Source organism: Zingiber officinale, chromosome 1A (assembly GCF_018446385.1).
Source record: "Zingiber officinale cultivar Zhangliang chromosome 1A, Zo_v1.1, whole genome shotgun sequence".
Lineage (NCBI taxonomy): Eukaryota > Viridiplantae > Streptophyta > Magnoliopsida > Zingiberales > Zingiberaceae > Zingiber > Zingiber officinale.
The window spans coordinates 30,479,855-30,495,512 of record NC_055987.1 but is presented as its reverse complement, the minus strand read 5'-3'; positions in this window follow the sequence as shown (position 1 = coordinate 30,495,512).

The window sequence follows — 15,658 nt, the reverse complement described above, 5'->3', positions numbered from 1 at the left end:
ATCTATCCCTTTTTTTCTATTGTAGACTTATTTTCATCCAATGGCTTTTACACCATTTGGTGATTTTATAAGCTCCCAGACTCTATTAGAATACATATATTCTAATTCTGTATTTATTGCTCTTTGCAAAGATACTGCATCTTTATCTTGGAGTGCTTCGTCATATGTCCGGGGATCAGGTTCATGTCCACCAGGGATCAAGTCCAAAGACTCTCCCAAAGCATGAATCTTTTAGGTTGCCTAACAACCCTCCCACTATGACGAGGCACTTTCTGCAATTGTGTATCATTTGTGATACGTGTTGCAGTTTCTTGTGATATTTTATTTTGTACAGTTGGTACTAGATTAGACATATCCTTTAATTTCCTTAAGAATAAATTTTACTCATGGGCTTGTGGTTCATAGTATAGTCCTTTTCTAAAATCGGGCATTGGTGTCAACAATGACCTTTCGATTTTAAGGACTAAAAACCTCTTTTCGTTTTTCTAGGATAACTCACAAACTAGTGAACTCATGTCTAATATTATCAGTGTCTCTCATGTGCTAGACTACCCAAATCCGAATATGCTTCAGACTAGGCTTACGCCCAATCTACAATTCTATGGGAGTAGAGAGTTCTGACTTAGAAGGTACTATGTTCACTTTCGTTTCTAGTGTATATCCTTAAAATGAATTTGGTAATTTTCTGAATAACTCATCATCGATCTAATTATTCCATAAGAGCCTTATACCTTCTTTCTACTACATCATTCTATTGGGGTGTATCAGGTGTAGTTAGTTGGGATTAAATCCTGACTTCTGATAAGTGACTCCTAAACTCTCCTAAGAGGTACTCGTTACTACGATTTCACCATAGTGACTTGATACTTTTACTTTGACGTTACTCCACATCGGCCTAGTTACTCTTTGAACTAATCAAAGTTCTTAGACTTGTGGCGCGTCAAGTAAATGCATCCTTATCTCGAATAGTCGTCTATAAAAGAGATGAAATATTCGAAACAACCTCTTTCCTGGATAGTCAAAGGTATACATAAATCAGAATGAACTAATTCCAACATATCTTTGGCTCCCCCTTAGACTTAAAAACTTCTTGGTTATTTTTCCTTCCAAGTAAGACTCGTAGGTTGGAAAGATTTCCACTACCAATAAACCCAAGAGTTCATTGGTTATTATCCTTTGAATCCTACTCAAGTAAATATAACCTAGCCTTAGATGCCAAAAATATGATTGATTCATTTCTGAAGGTTACTTTCTATTATTAAAGTTAAAAAATGTGTTATTAATTTTCATTTATTGTATCGTGAGAGTTATTGGATTATAAATTGTTAACCAACCTACCAGAATAGATAAATTCCCTATTTTTCTTGATAACAAGTTTGTAATCAAAATAGTCAGAATATCTATTCTTTAATAGCTTAGAAACCGAAATCAGGTTCTTTCTAAACTTAGTACGTAAAGACAATTTCTGAAAATCCATATTTTATTCCTATCAGAGGATAAACATCTCCCACTGCAACAGCTGCTACTTTTGCAGCAGTGCCCATGTGGACAGTGGTTTTCCCTTCATATAGTTGTTAGATTTCCTGGAATCCTTGCAATAATTTACAGACATGATCAGTGGTTCCCATATCTACACATCAGGTACTGGTAGATAATACCATTAAACATGTAACTATTAAAAAAAACACCTTTATTGTTCTCAGTTCTGAGAAGACAGTCTACCTTAATGTCCAAGTCCTATTTCCAATCATTACAATTGGGACTACTAAGTCTATTCTATAGTATAACAGTTTGGGGATTGACAATCATATGAAATCCTAAGAATCACAAAAATACTTGGTTAAGACCAACACTTTAAAATTCCCGTGAATTTTGTATGCCACGATAGTGTGGACGTATACAAATTCAAAGAGGATATTTTATCCATTAATTTTATTATCTCGTCAACCTAACTTTATGACAAATAAAATTAATAGTTGGTTTGTCTTTGATTAAATATTTGATTAAAACTTTGAATTTAAAATAACATTGATTCCTCAAAAAATATTATTTAAATTCACCAACACCTCAAACACCAAGAAATTTGCATGCCACGATAGTGTGGACATATACAAATTCGAACATTTGTAAGAGGAGGATTTTGTTAGTTAGAGCCCTAGAGCCAATCATTCGATGATTGTATTATGGACTTATTGCATCATATTCATATTTATATAAATAAAGGCATGTGTTTTGGTTATTATACTTGTATTGGTGCCAAATAAACTAAGTATAATAGCGTCCTTAAGTAGAAGGTTCTCACCTATATCAATCGGTTAGTTGAACCGATAGTGAGATGATATAGGGAACACTACTCTTAATCATTCCTAGTTGAGTATTAACATTCAGGGACAATGTTAATGCAATAAGACTAGCATGTAGGTCAACTTGATGACTTGATCTCACAAGTCATGGATATAGAGATATCAAGTTGACACATGGGTATGCATTGGAGAATGTATATTGAATGACCCGCTATGAGAAAGTATCATGGATCGTTATATGAGTGTCATATACTTTCTCATGTGGCTATTAGTATGACTATTAGTCCTTAGACCTGAAGTCACCATGGATCCCTACATAAGGAGTTATGTACTTTGGTTTCGTCAAACGTCACCCGTAACTGGGTGGACTATAAAGGCGATTACTGGGTATGTAACGAATTATGCAGAGGGATGTGAGTGATGTAGATGAGATATATTCCTTCTATATGACGGGAGCGACATCGATATTCTTGATAGAGTGAGACCACGAAGTGCATGACCATGCCCAAATGAGTCAATATGAGATATTGAGCTCATTTGATTTAGTGAGTATACTTGGAGTTCAAGATTTAGATTGATCAGAGGATGACACGGTCTATGCCTCACATTGATCAATCTAGATGTATAGGATAGAAGGACACTTTTCATATTTTGTGAGGAGTCACAATTAGTAGTCACAAGGTGATGTTGGATCTCAACATTCTTATAACTTGGGTAGTAATGATGTGTTGCTAGATACCGCTCATTACTTATGCCCCTAAATGGGTTTAGGGGCATTGCCAACGTTACAAGAACCTATAGGGTCACACACTAAGGACAATTAGATGGAGATTAGGTTCATATGATGAACCAAGAGGATTAGATTCATTTGATGAATCAAATTGGATTAAGAGTAATCCTAATTGGGCTAATTGAGTTGGACTCAAGTTAATTCATGTGTTCAATGATGCTAATTTAGATTATGACTCATTGAATCAATTTAATTAAATGAATTAGATTCATTATATTAAATTGGCTTGAATTAAATGGTTGGATTAGATCAACCATGAGAGAGATTAAGTCAAGTTTGACTTGACTTGAGAGGAAGATGAAGAGTCAAGTTTGACTTGTCTTTATGCCACCTCATTGGTGAGTTGGCAAGATGTGGACCAATGATGATACTCCACATCATCATAGTTGCTTAAGTGGGATGCCACCTCATGGGAGTTACCAAGAGTTGTGACTCTTGGCATTCCATGGGAGTTACACACCCATCTTAATGTGGCCGGCCACATGAATGAAGGAATAAGATTCATTTTGTGATTATTCTCATTCAATCCATCATCTTCTTCCTTGCTCCATTTTCTTCTCTCCCTCTCATCACCTTGGCCGAACACCCTAGGTGCTAGCACACCTTGTTTGGTCCTTCTCCATCTAGTGTGTTCGTGTGGATACGTGTAGAGGATTGTCTACGTTGACAATCTTGAGATCCGGCAAGCCGTTGGACGAGCGGGATACGAAAAGGGCACGCATCGAAGGTATAAAAGGTTTTTCCCTTTGTAGATATACTGTAGATCGAAGTTTTGAAACTCGTACTCATATTTTTCGAAAGTTTTTATTTGCACGGATCCGGTGGCTGGGGCTTTCGGGGTTTCCGCGACGCGAAAACGCGGTTTTCGCGGCCCGAAAGACCAACAGTGGTATCAGAGCCATGTGCAAAGACTTGTACGAGTTTATTTTTGATTTTTATGAAAAATATACCTTATGTGATTTTCTGTAAATTTAGGTTTTTTTTATAGTTTTTATGGGTAATTTTCTCGTAGAAGCGAAGCACAAGTGTTTCGGCACTTGTATGCTTGTGCTACCGGGAAGATTTTTCCAAAACGGCTTGGTTTCGCCCCAAATCCTTTTGGGACAGCGGGCTAAGGTATTGTAGGATCGCTAAAGAACCCTTGCGATGGTTAGATCGTGGGTAGGGGCGCTGCCCCTGGCCCCGTAAGGGGATTCGTTCCGCGATTGCGCCCGAAAATCGCTAAACGGGACCGCCGGGAATTTTTACTCGTAAAAAATTGTAAAAATTGGTATTAAAATTACAAAAAATTATAGAAAATACATAATTTAGAATTATGTATAATTTGTGATAGTCATGGCCCAAAAGAGCCAATTGGATTGGAATAAATGTGTTGTAATTCATAATACGGCCTGCGTGCCGGGATGTGATGTGCGTGTTGTATTTTTATTTTTCGCGACCTGCGCGTCGTGCCTTTCTCTTTTATTCTTGTTGTAAATTAGTTTAGACTCGAATGTAACTTGAGTTTCAAAAATTGTAATGTACAAAATTGGAGCTGTGGAAGGTCCACACGAGACAGAGTTACGAGGAGGGCGCGAGCAACACAAGGTGGTCAAAGGGAGAAGCTTGAGAAGCTATTGACCTTAGGTTGACCATCCGATCTTCTCATTGGCTTGAGAAGATCGTAGTAGGGCCATGACTAAATCACAAATTAATTTAATTAATTGCTTGTGTATATGTGATGCATGATTAAGTAATTAATTAGTGCATAACGATTAGATTAGATCTAAGTCGTGCACATGATGCACCCCACGATTAGATTAGATCTATATCGAGTATATGATACGCATCATCGTTTAGATTAGATCTAAATCACGTCAACTCTAATGCCTACCGTGCCGTGATACCTATCACTAACTCGATCACATGTGTTGTTGAATTTGCCAAAGCAGAGCAACACATATTATCTTGGTAGGATACGGAGGGACAATCTTGGTCCCGCTTATCAACGCATGGGCGAATACAAACTTAATTAGATTGAGTATTCCTAGTTAACTCGGTTGGATCGAGTACAACTATAGACATTCTTCCAATGGTTGGAAAGATAGGACATAAATCACATTTATATTAATTCTTGGGCGTATTAGCCAAAGCTAACTCAAGTTTTAATATAACTGCGGATAATGATCCTATAAACAAGAGTTGCATAGAGATGTAATTGGTAAATCGTTACCTACCGATCATACTAAGTCTTGGGCGTATTAGTCAAAGCTAACTCAAGGGTTAGTATGATGTGGATCTTGTCCCACATGAATTATAGAATTCAGTGGGAGCATCATTTAGTTAAATGCCTAATTAAATGATTTAAAGAATATGATATTTATTTTCTGCATTTTTCTGTTGTAGATAAACCATGACGTCGAATACGAACACCTTCTCTCTGCGTTCTGTCCTTGAGAAGGACAAGCTCAACGGAGCAAATTTCCTGGACTGGTACAGGAACTTGAGAATAGTTCTCACCCAGAACGTAAACTGTACGTTCTGGAGCAGCCCATTTCGGAGGCTCCTCCTGCCAATGCCCCGCGAGCTGACAAAGATGCTTACAAGAAGCATCAAGATGACGCATTGGATGTGTCTTGTCTAATGCTCGTGACCATGAACTCTGAGCTTCAGAAGCAACACGAGTTAATGGGCGCTTACGATATGGTTGAACATCTTCGTCAACTGTATCAAGGATAAGCGCGGCATGAGAGATTTGAGATCTCAAGGGCACTATTTCAGTGCAAGATGTTAGATGGGGCTCCCGTAGGCCCATATGTACTCAAAATGATTGGGTACATAGAAAACCTACAGAGGTTGGGATTCCCGCTTGGCCAAGAGCTGGCCACTGACCCGATCTTGCAATCCTTGCCGGATAGCTATAGTCAGTTCGTTCTAAACTACAATATGAACGAAATTGACAAGCCACTACCCAAGCTGCTTAGCATGTTAAGAACTGCTGAGCTAAACCTTAAGAAGGCAAAGCCCTACTTTGTTATGATGGTTCAGAAACACAAGGTTTAAGTCACCGGAAAACAGAGCATCAACTTATCCCTTTTTATAACTTAATATTTCTGTTAACTCCTTAAATAAATTCGCTATCTTTTCTAAACAGACAAATCTAACATCAACTTATCCCTTTTTATAATCCAATATTTTGTTAACTATCTTAAATAAATTCGCTACATTTTCTAAACAGACAAATCCAATATCAACTTATCCCTTTTATAATCCAATATTCTGTTAACTATCTTAAATAAATTCTCTACCTTTTCTAAACAGACAAATTCAACATCAACTTATCCCTTTTATAATATTCTGTTAACTATCTTAAATAAATACGCTACTTTTTCTAAACAGACAAATCCAAGATCAACTTATCCCTTTTATAATCCAATATTCTGTTAACTATCTTAAATAAATTCGCTACCTTTTCTAAACAGAAAAATCCGTTTGCACACCTGGTTAATCGGGTTTTGACTGAGTCAAAGGTCGTGGGTTCAATTCTCGGCTTGGACATTTTTTTGTCGAAACTTCCTTCGTTTAGTAAAAATACCAAACGACCTCCAAAAATTACATAAAATACTCTAAAAATTTCTAAAAATCTCTAGTATTTTTCTAAAGTATTTCTAAATATTTTTAAGAACTTTTAGAACTCATAATGAGGAAAATTGGGTCGTTACACACACTTCCATAATAACTGAGGTCTTTGTTCCTTTATAAAGTCAGTATAAAAGGAAACGACCTCTAATGGTCCTACTCAATACACTCTTAGTGTACTAGTGTAATTATATAGTTAAGATAAACTAATATCTAATTACACTACGACCTTCCAATGGTTTGTTCCTTTCCATCTTGGTCGTGAGCTACTGTTTATAATTTATAAGGTGCTGATAACATGATCCTCTGTGTGTGACACCACACACCATATTATCTACAATATAAATTAATTGAACAACTACATTTATCATAAATGTAGACATTTGACCAATGTGATTCTTATTTCTAGATAAATGTTTATACCAAAAGCTAGGCTTTTAGTATACATCCTAACAGCCCTTTGGGCATTTAGAATCATGTCTAAGGTCTTAGAGCTAGTTGAGAATTTCTCAAGCATTTTCTTGAGTTTCTCAACTTCACTCTTTAAAGCTTTGTTTTCATCCTCAAGAAGCTCTTGATGTAGGTCATCGACCTCATCTTCCCTAAGAGCCTTCAATTTTTCTACTTCATCTTTTAGTGATTTAATTTCTGTTTTTGATTTCTTGAGCAAAGTAGATAAATGAGGTCTTTGTTCCTTCATAAAGTCAGTATAAAAGGAACGACCTCAAATGATCCTACTCAATACACTCTAAGTGTACTAGTGTAATTATATAGTTAAGATAAACTAATACTTAATTACACTACGACCTTCCAATAGTTTGTTCCTTTCCATCTTGGTTGTGAGCTACTGTTTATAATTTATAAGATGCTGATAACATGATCCTCTGTGTGTGACACCACATACCATATTATCTACAATATAAATTAATTGAACAACTACATTTATCATAAATGTAGATATTTGACCAATGTGATTCTTATTTCTAGATAAATATTTATACCAAAATCTAGGCTTTTAGTATACATCCTAACAGAGACAACAAAGGAAGCAAGTCAGATGATTACACTAAACGTAACCAAGAAGGATGAACCCGAGTCAGATTCAGAAGAGGATCAGGAAGCATATATGGTAAGAAACTTTAAAAAGTTTTTTAGATCTAATAAATTTAAAGAAATGCAGAATAAAAAGAATCCAAGAAATAGAAGAAGGATGCATTGATACCAGTGTCAAAAAGGAAGGACATCTAAGAGAGGACTGCCCAAAACTCAAGAAGGACAAAATCAAGGTACCCAAAAAGCACAAGAACCTAAAAGCTACTTGGGACAACACTTCATCATCTGAGTTCGAGATTCAAGAATATGCCGGGCTAGCGCTGATGGTAAGCTACGAAGGGTAAAGTACATCAGAACCCAACATCGATGAAGGGGGAGCGACCTCAGATGAAAGCAGCGAAGCAGGGGGAGATTCAAGCTTCAAGTCTGATATGGTAAGTGAGGTATGCCTCTTACCCCCTGATCAACTTTACTTTGGAATTAAATCTATGGCAAAATCCATATATAAATTAGAAAATACCAAATTAAAAAAATGAAATTTTAGAAACAAAAAGTATTTTGGCAAAATCATGTCTAATAGAGGATTTTGGTAAATTGAAACTAGAAAATAATAAATTAAAAGAAGAAATAGAAAATTTGAAAAAGTCTACCTGTTCAAATATTTTTACTTTTAAAAATTATAGAGGATTAAACTGGTACTATAGGTTTCACCAAAGTCAAATTAGAAAAATATCAAAAGCCTATATACCTAGGAAATACTTGATTAACCCTATAGGTAGGAATATCTATTGGGTTCCGAAAACATGTCTAACTTGAATTTGAAATTATGACTTAGCATTTTCAGCAAGGAAATTAAACATCTAATTTCTTTATGCGGCTTTATCTAGAAAGTGGTTGTTGCTCCAATAACCAAGAAGGCCTAGTGCCTCGACACTACCTGGAAGCCAAGTATTGAAATGAAAAGTTTAATTGACAAACTGAAAAAACATTAATTTATATTGCTTAATGCTTTAAAAGGGTTATTCAATTTGTTTTAGAGAAAGTTTTCAAAAATATTCATGTTCTCAAAAACTAAGAATTTTTTTTAAAAAAAATTATTCCATTGCACATTTTTTAACTTAGGAAAATTTGTTAGTTTTGCAACACTTAACAATTTCTAATTTATTGAAAATTAAAAAAAAAATTTGCTTAGAAATTTTCTTCAGATACTTATATATTTTTTTTTCTGAAAATTTTCTAACTTAGTTTTTTTTGTTTTCCTTAGAAAAATTCAATTATGTTAGAAATTTACTTAGACATTTTTTTTTTCACCTATGAAAATTTTCTTTTAAACTTAGAAATTTTCTAACTTAAATTTTTTGTTAACACTTAATTTTTTTTTTAAGTTAGAATTTACCTTAGACTTGTTAGAAGGAACCCCATTTTTTATGTGATCAAAGGGGGAGAAGAATGTTAAGTCTAGGGGGAGATTCATTTTTTTTAATTGACAAATCTTTAGACTTATTTGCAAATTAACTATTTTTATTGCATATGTTTATCCTAACTTAACTTGAGTTGCTCACATCAAAAAGGGGGAGATTGTTGGAACCCCAAGATGTTTTGATGTGATCAAACAAGTTAAGTTAGGTCTTGTTTTATCTAACCCTTGTGTCTAAGTGTGTAGGAGCTTAGGAACACAAGAAGTCGAGCGGAAGACGCGGCTAGCGAGAAGGACGACACGGAGAGAGAGCCGACGGGCTCGGTGCACCCGAGGGACAAGGTGACCGCGGAAGAGTACACCGGTGGACGAGAAGAACGTGCACGACATTCGAGGGACGAGAAACCGGGAAGGAAGGCTGCTCGAGGAGAAGGCCGGAACTTGGGTTCGGGTGAGCCCTATTTCGGATGGCTGAGATCACCCAAGCTAGTGGAGCTGGAGCGAACAAGACCCGGACCGAGACGAGCTAAACCAGAGATGAAAAAGTCAACCTCTGTTGACTTTAGGGCTCGGGGTGCCCGGAACCATTCCGGGCGCCCGGAGCAGCCCGGGGTGCCCGGACCAGAGAAATTGACCAGATCGAGTCAAACTCGATCTGAACGTTGGGGGATAAAATTTTATCCCCCCAGGACACACGGAACCCTTCGGGATGCCCCGACCAGTGCTATAAATATAACATTGGTTTACACAGATAATTCAACTCACTTGTAATCAGTTTTCTCTGTGCTTTCATTTCTGTTCCTTTTATTTATGCTGTCAACGCTGTAAAGAGGCTACTCCACCCGATGGAGATCATCAGATAGTGCACTTACTTTCCTTGGATTAGCAATCCCCTGATTGCAAACCAAGTAAACCTCTGTGTCTGATTTGCATTTTATTAGTCTCTTTATTTTGATTACAAGTTCTTTTAAATTAGTTGAATATCCGAGAAAGGTTTGTGTTTTTTTTTGTAGGGCAATTCACCCCTCCCCTCTTGCCGACCTCCAAAGGGACCAACAAATGTAATAGGGTATTAGTAAACGATGGAGAAATAAAAGAGCAGTGGAAGAGGTATTTCCATCAACTTTTTAATGAAGGTTTAGGTGACAACTTAACTTAGGTAATTTAAGTAGGTCAAATGAGCATAGAAATTTTAATTTTTATCATAGAATTTAAACTTTAGAAGTAAAACAAACTTTAAATGAGATGCATAATGGAAAAGCCGTTGGACCATATGATATTCCGATAGAGGTATGAAAGTGTTTAGGAAAATAAGGTATTGAATGACTTACAAAATTATTTAACATGATATTGAAAACAAAAAAATGTCTGATCAATGGAGGATAAGTACTCTAGTTCCCTTATATAAGAACAAGGGAGACGTGCAAAATTATGCAAACTATAGGGGTATTAAACTAATGAGTCATACTATGAAACTTTGGGAAAAAGTAATAGGAAAAAGATTAAGGAAGGAGACCACAGTGACAGAAAATCAATTTAGGTTCATGCCTGAAAAGTCGACAATAGAAGCTATACATCTTCTTAGACAATTAATTGAAAAATATCGAAAGTAAAAATAAGATCTACGCATGGTATTCATTGACTTAGAAAAAGCTTATGATAAAGTCCCAAGAGAAATTATATGGAGAATTTAAGAAAAGAGAGGTGTTAGCGTAACATATATTGAACTAATTAAGGATATGTATGAGACTGTAATGACCAGAGTAAAGACTTCAGGTGGAGTAACTGAAGCATTTCCAATAAACGTAGGATTACATCAAGGATCAGCTCTAAGTCCTTATTTTTTTACACTAATTATGGACGAACTCACTACGTACATTCAAGACACAGTACCGTGGTGCATGTTGTTTGTAGATAATATTATTTTGGTAGATGAAACACATGAAGGAGTAAATGCTAAATTAGAATCTTAGAGGGAAACACTAGAAGGGAAAGGTTTTAAGCTTAGTACATTAAAGACAAAATATATGGAATTTAAGTTTAGCAATATTAGAAGTAGTGAAATAATTATTAAGATAGGAGAGGATGAGTTGTCCGGAACTGAGAGATTTAAATATTTATGATCATTTTGCAAAATGATAGAGGGATTGAGAGAGATGTCTTACATGGAATACAAGCAAGATGAGTGAAATGGAGGGGAGCGTCGAGTGTTTTATGTGATCGTAAAGTACCTCTTAAACTTAAAGGTTATCAAATTACAGTTAGACTTGCTATGTTATATGGAGCTGAATGTTGGGCTATGACTCGAGTACATGAGCAGAAGATGAGAGTTACAGAGATGAGGATGTTAAGGTGAATGTGTGGACATATAAGGATGGATAAAATAAGAAATGAGAGCATTAGAGAGAAAGTCGGAGTTGCATCTATTGAGGAAAAATTCTAAGAGACACGTTTAAGATGGTACAGATATGCACAGAAAGTCGGAGTTGCATTTATTGAGGAAAAATTCTAAGAGACACGTTTAAGATGATACAGATATGCACTTAGACGACCAATAAATGCTCCAGTTAGACGATGTGAAACTATGATAAACATGCATATCAAATGAGGAAGAAGACAAAAAAAGACTTGGTTAGTAACAATAAAACAAGATAAAATTTATTTAAATTTAGATGATGATATAATAGGAGATAGAGTTCAATGGCGTAAAAACATTCATATAGTCGACACCACCTAGTAGGAAAAAGTTTGGTTGTTGTTGTATAATTTATTTTATTATTATTATTATTATTATTATTATTTTAGTTTCAAATTTCTTAGATTTAATCTTGAATTCATAGTTTAATAATTAAAAGGTACTTTATTATAATAAATTAAATTAGAATTTTTTTATTTAAATTTGAATTATTATAATTAATATTTGAACTTTTATTTTTAAAATTTAATTTTAAATTATTTATTATTTCATAATTAAAGGGTACTTTATTATAATTAATTAAATTTGAATTTTAGGCATTAAAATTTGAATTTATATCCTTAAAATTTATAAATTTAATTTTTGGGCTTTTGAGATTTAATTTTAAATTTTCAAGATTTAAATGTAAAAGATTAGAAATTATCAAATTATTAGACTTATTATGATTGATTAATTCATTATTTAATTCGGTGTTATTAAAATTTTTAAGATCAGAGTTTAAATTATTAGATTTATTTTGATTATTAATTAAAATTTTATATTGGTTGGTTGAACTAGTATATTTTAGATTAGATTTATCTTAGTTATTAATTTTTTCTAAGTTTCAATTCTTCTTTAAATTTGTTGAATTAAATATTCTATTAAGTATTTTATTAATCTCATCTGACTTGTCCTTTAGGTAAGTCTTTAATAATTTTAATTATTTCTAAATTTTTAAGATTTAATTTCGAGTTTTTAATCTTTAAATTAGATTTTATCATTTGGGTTGAATTTATCAAATTTTTATTTATTTTATTATTTTTTATTTTCAAGTTTATCTTATCTCGATTTGAATTTATATTTTAAGAATTTTTAATTAAGTTTATTGAATTATTGAAATTATCTTTATCTTGATTTTTTTATTATTCAATGTTATTTTGTCTTATTTGAAATTTTCTTAGAATTTAAATATTCTGAATTAATTAAATTTAAGTTTTTAAAATTATTATTTTCAGATTTATTTAAATTTTTAGAATTATTAATTTCAGAATTAATTAAATTTAAATTTTCAGAATTAATTAAATTTAAATTTTTGTTTGAATTTTCAGAATTATTATTTTTAGATTTATTTAAATTTAAATTTTTATTTTACTTAATTGGATTTCAATTAGTTATATTTGTTTTATCCAATTTGAATTTATCTTGATTAGAAGATTTATTAATATTATAATTAATTTTATCTAGATCTATATTTTCTTGATAAATTTTATTATTTAAATTTGAATTTTTAAATTAGTATTTTTATTAATTAAATTTTATTATAAATTATTTGAAATTTTTAAATCTATCCTACTATCCAAATTTCTTTCTAGTTTATTATAGGAAAAATCAAATTTATCTTGTATAGGGGTATTTTTGGGAAATCATATCATAATGTAAATTTATAGATTTATTTTTGAATGTATTACGGTGGTAAAAAATTAGATTTGTATGAAATATAAAATTACTAATCTTTTTCGAAATTTTCCTTGTTGACAGCGATTCTTGTAGTGTTCGAACTCTTGGCACTTGAAGCATTGACTATGGTCTTTGCTTCTCAGAATTCCTAGCAATGATTCCTCCTTTACTGCTGGTAGTGTCGTTCAATTCTTACGAGTAAGACACCGATTTTTATAGTGCTCTCTCTCCCTGCACTTGAAGCATATAATATGTAATTTAAAATTTGACATTAAATAAAATTACCTTTTTACCCTTCTCCCCCTCAATTTGTGATTTGCTTGCTCCATCGGCGGTAGTCCAATTTGAACCTCTTGCTTTGACACAAATTCTAGGATCGGTGATGTCGATAGAAAAGGGGGGGGGGGTGAATATCAACTCTTCACTTTTCTCTTTGATTTTGTTCGTTCTTTCTATCCAAGTGTTAATCACAACGGAATATAATAAAAACTTAAAGAAAATAATACTCATGGGATTTACTTGGTTCTCAATCCCCCAGGGTCAATACATCCAAGGCCTAATCACGGGAGGTGCCCGTCCACTATTGGTCTCTTTTTCGAAACTTTTCAGAGGCGGAGAAATCCATCTTACAGTTTGTGATACAAGCATAAATAATAATAGAATAAGTACAACTTGTAATAAACAAACCAAACAATAGATAACAGTCGATCCGGAAGTCTTGAGTGCATCACACTCCTTGGAGTTTCCCCAATCATAGAGCTTCGCAACGTAGCTTTCTGAGCACAAAGATGAAGAGTAAGATGAAGAATCAATGTTTTGAACTTAGAGCCATTGTCTCCTTTTATAGAGTTGGATCAGATCCTTATCTGGATCAACTCTTATCTAGATGAAGTCTTATCTCTATTCACATCATCTAGCTTATCCTCATCCTGATCCAAATCATAAAGATGATCTTTTGCCATATCATCTTTCATGTCAACATTTTTGACAACTCAGCAATCCAGACCGAACCTAGTCGGTCTATCGAATCACTGATTCAATCACCTAAATTGGTTTGGGTCAGGTTCGACCTGAGTCAATTTTGATTTACTCATTTACATTTGTCTACTCTCTATTTTGCTTCCAGCTCCAAGTTCCTGCAAAACAACTATACAAATACAAATAAACAATATAGCCTATATATGTAAGTCTACCTGACTTACTAGGTTTACCTTTTGCTTGGAGGTCCCTTCTCCAAGTCTGCCACCTAAGGATCAATCCTTTAGGATCAAGCCGCACTCCTATAAGTCTACCAGACCTATTAGGCTTTATGCTTGGACAACATCCAAGACTTTACCATTACTTACCCTCTGTTTGGATGGAGTGAGGAAAGGTTAATTAACGGAAGGGGAAGGGAGGGGAAGGAAGGGGAAGTGAGGGAAGTAAAGTATTTAACTTCTCATTGTTTGGGAGGGAGGGAAGGTTCATTAACGTAACATGTGTTACTTTGTTTGGGAGGAAAGGAAGGGGAATGAAGGTTAAATAGATAAAGTTTCAAAAATACCCTTACTTTTTAAATTAGATATTTTTCATAATATTAATATTTATTTTATAAATATAAATTAGATATTTTAATAATAAAATTAATTTTTATATTATCATTTAAATTAGTTATTTTTTAATAAAAAATTAATCTTTTTATACTATTCATAACAAAACAATGAATTACCGATAATCAAGTAATTAAATGAGAAATAATGAAAATAATGATTTTAGAAATCTTAAATAAAAAAATTTGAAAGATAACGCTGATAACGAGAATTCCTATTCTTTAAAAACTTATTAATTTAAAAAAATAGTAGATATCCTCTTAAATTTTGAGGACAAAAATGGTTTCTTCCTTCAATTTAGTTAGAAGACGTGTCGGATCCCCTCCTCTAATAATCTGTCAGCAAGCGAGCTATGAAGAAAGCGAGGAAATTGGACTCCGACAACATAACAAAATTAGAAATTGGAACATTTCTTAAACTATTAAGAATAGGGATAAAATTGGAATAAAAATCTTTTGTTTTCCCTTCCCCTTCCTTACACCCTAATTTGGGGTGTAAGAAAATCTCTCTTTCCATGGGTAACGAAGGTTAAAGCTTACCTTTCATTACCTTTCCTTCCCTTTCCTCACTCCTTCCCAAACAAGGTTCAAGTTTCTCTTCCCCTTATTTCCCCTTCCTTCCCTTTCCCTCACCTCCTCCCAAACAGACTGTTAGGGTTACCTTCTCCTACTATTTCCACTTCCTAGCTTTACTCACTAGGACTTTGACCACCTAAGGTTACCTCCCCCTAGAATTTTCACCACCTAGCTTCACTCA